Below are 8,105 nucleotides of genomic sequence, written 5' to 3'. Positions count from 1 at the left end.
ACGACCTCCTCCTCCCGCGCGGTTTGCCTTCCGCAGCGGCGCTCTTCGCCGCAGCCTCGTGCCGAGCCACGGCAAGCCGCGCCCTTCACCGCCGCCTCGCGCCGCCGGAGCCACAGGTCGCCGGGAGCCTCCCAGCAGCTGGAGCCCGCCCCCGCCGCGGTTCGCCGCCTCCGGAGCCGCAGCTTGGCCGCCGCCACTCCGCCTCCACCACGCCGCCACTCCGCCGGAGTCGCCAGTAAGTTTCTATTACTGAACTCATCTATACTGAGACCAAGCAAACCAATTTTGTAGCCGTGGGAGCCACCCGTCGCGCCTTCCGCCGCGGGAGCCGCCGTGCCCTTCGCCGCGGGGGAGCCGCCGCGCCCTTCGCTGCCCGAGCCGCTCAGCTTGGCCTCCGCCGCAGGGACAGCTTGCCCTCATGCCACCCAACACGGTCTGCAGTCCGTCACAACCCGATAACTCACGCCATACACTACAGGGTGGTCACCAACATGAATCTGAGGCGCTGTCATTATGCACGGTTATGGTGAGATTGAAACTGCAGAATACTTATACTTCTAGCTATACCGTGTCTCATTTTCTTCTAAGCTTCATATTCATTGATTGATATGATTTTTTATGTTAGGATAAACGGCGACTGTTTTGGATAATCTGGTCTAAGAGCTTCTTGAGAAAAAAAATCATAATCACGCAGTTTGGCAACAACAATGCTGAGATTAAGTTCAGCAAGGGAGCTGAACAACCTTTTACAGTGTCCACTCTCACAAATACTCTGGTTGGTAGTTGTTTGCCCACTCCTGATCGAGATGAATTATGGATGTCTGTTGTTCCACTGATAGATTGGTTTGATTTTTCAGGCCTGGTAAACAACAAGGTAGCCAGCTGCTAATAAAGACAAGCCCATGAGGAGAAATGGATATAATGTTAACTCATGTTCAACTGTTTTGCCTTTTCCCCTGAAGCTTTGCAACTGCGAGGCTCCAGTTTCTGTTGATCTTAATGTAAGACCAGGAGATGAAGTGATGGAGATGAATTTAGCATTTTAACAAATCAAGCGGTCAAGCCACCAAATCATGATCCTGTAATGTTGCAGTACAACTTCGAAAGGATGAGATACTTTTGGTTGCATGCTTAACGACAACTATTTGGTACCACTCAAACTGGACACCGAAGCAATTTTGAACTCATGTCAAACATGTTTGTTGTTTCCTGCAATTTTTTCCTTTTATTTCTGCACGAACTCCTCAGTATGTACTTCCTGTTGCTATATAGTTTTTCCATATGCAATCTGTGGACCATCACACTCTGAAGTACAGTCGATGGCTCTATATTTTTTAACTTGTCAGCTACCTTTAAAGCAAATGTGACGATGAAAACTTAGCATCAATGCACTTTTCTATATATTATGTTCTGACTACCCTACTCAATTGCTAAGCCAGCGAGGATAAAAGCTTGCCTTGCCTTTTGCCTTTTTGTGTGTGCTGGTAAGAACCCGGTTGTTATCCTCTTCTCATGGCCTTGTTAAGTACAGTCTTTGCTTAAAAAGCCACATATATATTATGATTCATAATAGCATTGCAGCCTTGTAGGCAAAGGTTTGGAACACGCGGCGATCAAAATTTATACAACAGGTTTCAGTATAGTATTCTGAGGAACACTAAATGGTCTAACGTGGTGACCTCAGATTCGTTTGTTGTTTCATATGCTGTAGTTTTTTGCTTCACATGGAAAAGGGGCTAAGTTTGGTGGGCTTTGTATATTTCTCATCACTTTGTGTTGAATTTTTTGCAGTCCTTATTTGCCAGCGTTAAGGTCAATCGTAGTGCTAGCGCTTAGTGCTCTCTGTTCAATTCTGGGGTGGCACGTGGCAGACCAAGCATTGACAGAGCTTGTCATTTTATGAATCTCAGGTAATATGATTCTTCTATGTAGCGATGCATCGGCTTTTAGTAATCTTCAAAGTGAATGATAATTTATTGTTCTATTTCCAAGAATGGGAATTTTAGTTGCAAATGATTTTTACTAAATATTTAAACTTGTTCGCAAGTACATGTTTATCTTAGTTTACAAGTAAACAAGCAAAACTGTTTTTTTAGAAATAAACCTTTTCCTCTTATTTTTGACACGATCTCTGTTGATGCAGGCTGTCATTTTACTAATTTGAAAAGGTTGGCCACTGAGAACTTCATTTATGCACACAGACCATCCATGGATTAGATAGGATGTACGATGCAGTGGCTACATCGACCGCCCCGAGCTTGCCGATGACTCCGGCCGGGCAGATGATGCCTTTGTGCGACATTGCACCGATGTCGTACACACACTCCAAAACTGACATAATAATTTGACCATGTGTGCATTTTCAATCTCTAAATCTCTGATTGCTGATGATGTGCAGGATGGTTGAAAGAACAAAAATGCCTGACTGTTTAGTACTGCTCAAATTTGGGCAAATAGTGTAGACCTGCACACCCTTTGAATGGCACAGAGAAAACATATAGAAGTTTATGGTCGTATATCGAGTTATATTACTGTGAGCAATTGAAGATTTGACCATTTCTATCAGTTATGGGTTAGTGAGGACGAATTGGGGCGTAAATCCAGATGATTTTTAGTTGTAAGTAGCCAAGTAGGTTTAAGTCACCCGACTGTACGGGGCAACTGTTATACTAACCCTCAGCATGTTTATGAAGATTGAAGACACTTTACTTTTGTTGCGGTCATGAAGTGTCAAATGTTGCATGCTGAAGCCTTTTTCTGTCTAATAGAATTAATGCACCTCCCATGTTCTATTAAGAGGAAAAACGTAAGTAATGGCAGCGCCCTTTCGTGGATGAAATGTTTACGCAGTCAATCCTACATTGATAGCAATGTTTTAAACTGTGTTAAAAAAATCAATGTTTTAAACTATATCTAAGATATGCTTGCTACTGTATGTATAATTTAGCAAGCGGTTAAATATGTGCAAAGAGCTTTCCTAGGTTTTGTCTGGTGAAGAATTGACAAGAATGCACTAGATTTGGTTTGCAAGTTCTGTACACATTGTTTTCATCACCTTGTGTTGTAGCGGCGATATTTGTGTGGTGGCATGTAGTCAAAACAGAGGAAAGACTTTGCAGGAGATAGAAAATGAAGGTACCCTCTGCTCTTTCCTTTGACAAACCATTCCAGATGATGATCATGTCATATTTTATTTTGATAATCAAAGTGAATTTCTGTGAAATCATGTGTTTGTGGCAACGGCATTATGAGACGGAGGGAGTAACACATAAGGGGGCATGGAGAAGGAAATACAAATTCTGCTCGTCTCCAATTGTGTTTTGGGCATGTCGTTTTGTATTGAACACAAATATATAATCAGTTGTTTTTTCAATGTTTATCTTTCACCATGTTATTTTTGCATTTTCACATGAAAACTTTTGGGTGAGGAAACTAGAAACAGAGATTTTTCAGTTCGAAGGCAATGGTATAACAACCGTGTGTTTTCAGATTTTTCAAATGAATTTCACACTATCGCTAGAGCATCTTCAGTAAAATGCAGCCCTGTTCATTTATCTTGACCATTAAAAGTTGAATACTCCTTCGGGTGAAATATTGATGTCACCTACTTATGGTGTGTGTCCTATGTTCTGCTCTCACTATACAACAATAAGAATATTATTCAAATGGTTCACCACGGTTTCCTATATTTCAATGCCTGCAGGTTTTCCATTGGGAGAACAAGTTTCTAGATACCTACAATATGAATACTGATTGTCTTGTTCTCTGTTTTTATTGACATTTTCAATTATGCAATATGAGTTTTTTTTGCGGGTAATTGTGCGATATGAGTTGATATGAATAAAATAGCACAAGTATTATTGTTGACTAATTATTAAAGTACCTCCCTTCCAAGGAGCCCTTGAACAAAGAACAAGGGAATTTCAGAGTCCTGGTTTCACTACCTCCGAGGATGTGGGAGCCACCACCAGCATTGCTTCGTTCTAGAACTAAAGGTCCAAGGTATATGTTCTCTCTCCCTAATAGTTGTCGTTTGCATATCGTGAGTATAGTTTCCAGTAAGATTGGCAGAGAAAGATTATTGTTTGCAGTATTTTTTTGAAGGAAGAGCTCCCTCTAGGGACATTTCTTGTGAGCAACATCTTACATTTCAGATTGTTATGTAAATACATGTCACTGCTAAAAACATGATTGAATGGTCAAGGAACATCACAATAGTTCATACAAGAAATTGAGAAGGATCTAGAAGAAATGGTTTTCCTAGCTAAGAAGTGCGCTTTCTGGTTTGATTTCTAAAAATACGTTGGAAGATAGCATCGTTCGTGTATCCCTTCTGGCGAATGAGACCGATAGTGGGTCTCAATGTCCATTTGTGTGGACTCATACTTGAGTCTTGGGTTGCTTTAATACCAGTAGCATTATCTGATGAGATGAGGCAACCATGTATTTGCTAGCATGATGACTTCAGCCTACCGGTAGCATTATGTGATGAAATGAGAAGGCGACCATGTATTTTCCAGCATGATGACTTGAGCCGCAACATCAGTGCTGAGTAGCCGAAGAAGTAACGGCATGCACTTCTATTGTAGATTAGTGTTGGCCTGCTTGACAGTGAATATAAATTAAGACCCATAGAGAGGGATTGGTCATAATAAGCATCTATGTACATTGCACTTATAGTCCTCCGTCGAGTCACATGAGAGGGGTATGCTGTTTTATACCATGTAGACTGATGAATGTAAATCTAGACTGCTACTTTTGGTTCCAAAGGATTAACAAGAAAAACTCATTTGTTTATACAACCTTGTAGTTATAAGTTTACTTTGCAAATTTTATCACACTAGCAATGTCGTGTGCAGAGATATTTTGTTTCAGCAAACTTGATCATGTGGACATTGTTGTGTGCAGATATCACAGACTTCAGTGGCTATAAGAACAACTATATCTCTATTTCCACTAGCGGGTAAATGCAACCTGAATGAAGAACGCAAGCTCTACTTCCTCAAGCTATATGCTAGGTTGCATATATAGAACAAAGGTGAGGTCCTTATCCTTGCTGGTTTGGCACGGCCGCATCCCCATGGCCAATAAGCTGCTGCGCTACAGATGGACAGGCAGTGAGATTTGACTGGCGTGTGGCTCTTGCCAAGAGACGACAGATCACATGTTCTTTTCTTGCAGCTTTGCGAGGCAGGTATGGCCAACAGTGGCCTTTTGGTCGTGATACCAGGTGTTGTCTCCCCCAGTTCCTAGAACATCACTCCCATCTACGACTGGTGGATGGAGATCGGGTTCCAAAGGAGGAGAAAGGGCATTTTCGTGGGGTCACCTCATACTTCACTTGGCGAATTTGAAAAGAATGGAACAGTCATATTTTTTTTGCACGACTACAGGGGAGTCAAGATCAGAGAGTTAGTGAGGATGAGGGAACATGCCTTTGTTAGAGTTGTTCGGGATGCATGGGGGGGGGGGGGGGGGGGGGGGCTGCTTTTTCCTCTCTGTTAGACGCTGTATGTGTCTGGTTGTAAACCTGTCTTCTTCTACTAACATATACAACATCGTTCCTGTCAAGTTTTTATTTATTTTAAAAACTACACTTGCTTGCAATGGATATGAATGTATTTTCTTTAAGACGTACTCCCTCCGGTCCTTTTTACTCTGCATATTAGGTTTGTCCGAAGTCAATCTCATCCAACTTTGACCAAGTTTATATAAAAAATTATAGACATTCACATAACAACACCAATATCATTAGATTCATCTTGGAATATATTTTCATATTATATTTATTAGATATTATAGATGCTAATAATTTTTAATATAAATTTGGTCAAACTTAGCAAAGTTTGACTTTCGGCAAATCCAATGTGCAGAGTAAAAAGGACCGGAGGGAGTAATACTAAAATACTTGTTTTTGCGATGTAATATGGATATACTTGCTTTTTTGTGTGTGCATACTTAGGCCTCCTTTGGTTTAGAGGAATTTCATAGGAATTCTAGAGGATAGGATTTTTATAGGATTTTTTCCTTTAGAGCCATTTGGTTCATAGGAATGGATTCCTATTCCTACGTAGGATTGGTTCCTATCCTCCACATTTCATAGGAAAATAAAAAAGAGCCTAGACTCAATGGAAAATTTCCTTTGGTGTCAACCAAATGACATCTTGTTTCCTATTCCTATTCATAGGATTTGAGATACATGTCATCTCATTTCCTACAAGATTCATATTCCTATGATAATCCTATCCTATGAACCAAAAGAGGCCTTAAGGATTTCATGAATGGAATATTGTGCTTTTTTGTGACGAAACAAAACATTATACTTTTGTATAATCAATTTGATTCACATGAATATAATTGTATCTGATGCATGAGATGATTACAACTCATTCAAGTAGGGATAGATAAAGCATATATATAGCCACCTCCAAGATTGCCATAATGCTAAAAACGTATGCATAAACTTAGCAACTACAGTAGATTTTTAGATGACCAGTTATTTATTAGTACATCGATTAGACGCTTTTGTCTTTGTTTCCTCACAAAAAAGATGCTTGTCTGTGCATTGCAATTTGCAAGTAGAGAGGCTCCGAAATCTTGCCTACTTTTCTCTGCAATTATTTGGTTAAATCTTGCATCCGGAAATTGATATAAGATGTTTTTTTCTCTGCAATAATTTTCTACTTTGTTAGACGTGCCTTGCACGTGCCAGCTTACTAGTAGAAAAACAAAAGCACAAACAAAACCAAGACGTGAGATATACCTTTCTTGGGAGGAAGACATCAAATATATAGACATGGTAAAATAAACAACATTGACTTGAGTCATGTAACAGTAGAAGCAATGCTCAATCCCATCCAGTTCTGCAAAACAAACCAAGAAAGACACGTATCAGGATGGCTGGCTATACCTTATGGTACCAAGACGAGAAACAAAGAACGCTGGCCAATCCATCTCCAAGGGCACAACATTGGGCGTGTTGATGTGGCACATGCGAGGCCAATCCACCACCTCCTCCATTACCCCGGTCGAGAGGTTGCCGGTGTACACGCGTCCGCGCCTGTCCTTCGCGATCAATTTACCATACTTCTCTCCCACAATGTATAACCTTTCTTGAGTCTCTTTTCTAGGCTGTATTAGCTCGATCGTCCCAGTGCGGAGCCATTCTGAGGCAGTACGCACGCTCTGTTGGTCCTCCCGTCGTTTCCATATCTCTATATGGGAACCTTGCCATTGCATGTGTAGCACCGAGAGCGTGCCATCGGTGGCTGAGCAAAGGCACGGGTAATCTACTTCGGTCATCATCGGGACGGGGAGCCTCGTGAAGGAGACATGGCCGTTCTGGGCGTTCACTCCAACAAGGCAGAAACATCGTGCCGTATCGTTACGAAATAGCCAGTGCGCGGTGCCGTGGCACACGATGGCATCACTTTGACAGAACGACCCGGAGGCATTGGCATCTATGGTAGCACCAAAGGACACCGTGCGCATGGCGCTCCAGCTCGGTTCGTCGGACGAGAACGTGTTAAGGTAGAACTTGAGGTCGTCCTTGCAGCTGACGGTGATGACCATCACTTTGAAGAGCGGCGAATTGCCCCGTGGTTCCTCGTCGTCGCCGGTCACGATGGCGCAGCCGCTACGCTCTCCAGCAGGGGAGGCAGGGGAGAGAGACGCCAGACCTAACTGTATAGGAAGGAGCACGTCGCATGTGCCGGTGAGCAGGTTGCACACCGCCAGGTGGACGACGCTCCAACTTGTGTCCTTGGGGGCGAGGCGCGCGAGCAGGAGACCGCGACTGGAGAAGAGCGGCACCGCGTGGTATAATAGGTCTCCAGAGACGCCGGGAACGAAGGAGCCGAGGGCACGGCGGCGGCCTGGACCCAGCTCGGACCGCGGCGTCGGGACGAGCACCTTGGACCCTTGATAACGGCCCCGATCCTTGATGAACAATCCGGCCAAGGATGGGCGCTCGTGCTCCGGCCACCTGCGCCGGAGGAAGGATGGATCGATGACGAGGCCGCGCAGTCGCTTGCACGCGGCGGCGCAGCGGAAGAGGTCCGCCGCGTCGTTCAGTCGGAGCAGGATCTCGAAGAGGATGTCGTTTG

At 43.3% G+C, this 8,105-nt stretch overlaps 1 long non-coding RNA gene across 2 annotated transcripts; it reads left to right on the top strand.

The window, feature by feature from the left end:
* On the top strand, window positions 1-5,446 carry LOC125546308. 2 transcript variants are annotated; one of them, XR_007300582.1, is made up of 6 exons: window positions 1-526; window positions 626-775; window positions 858-3,135; window positions 3,896-4,002; window positions 4,909-5,038; window positions 5,182-5,446. It is a non-coding gene; the product is annotated as an uncharacterized LOC125546308 (long non-coding RNA). The 2 variants fall into 2 exon arrangements; XR_007300581.1 differs by having other exon boundaries at window positions 858-4,002.
* The last annotated feature ends 2,659 nt before the right edge of the window (window positions 5,447-8,105 follow it).

Source organism: Triticum urartu, chromosome 3, assembly GCF_003073215.2.
Source record: "Triticum urartu cultivar G1812 chromosome 3, Tu2.1, whole genome shotgun sequence".
NCBI lineage: Eukaryota > Viridiplantae > Streptophyta > Magnoliopsida > Poales > Poaceae > Triticum > Triticum urartu.
The sequence above is the reverse complement of the archived record's forward strand: the minus strand, read 5'-3'. Positions and strand labels throughout refer to the sequence as shown.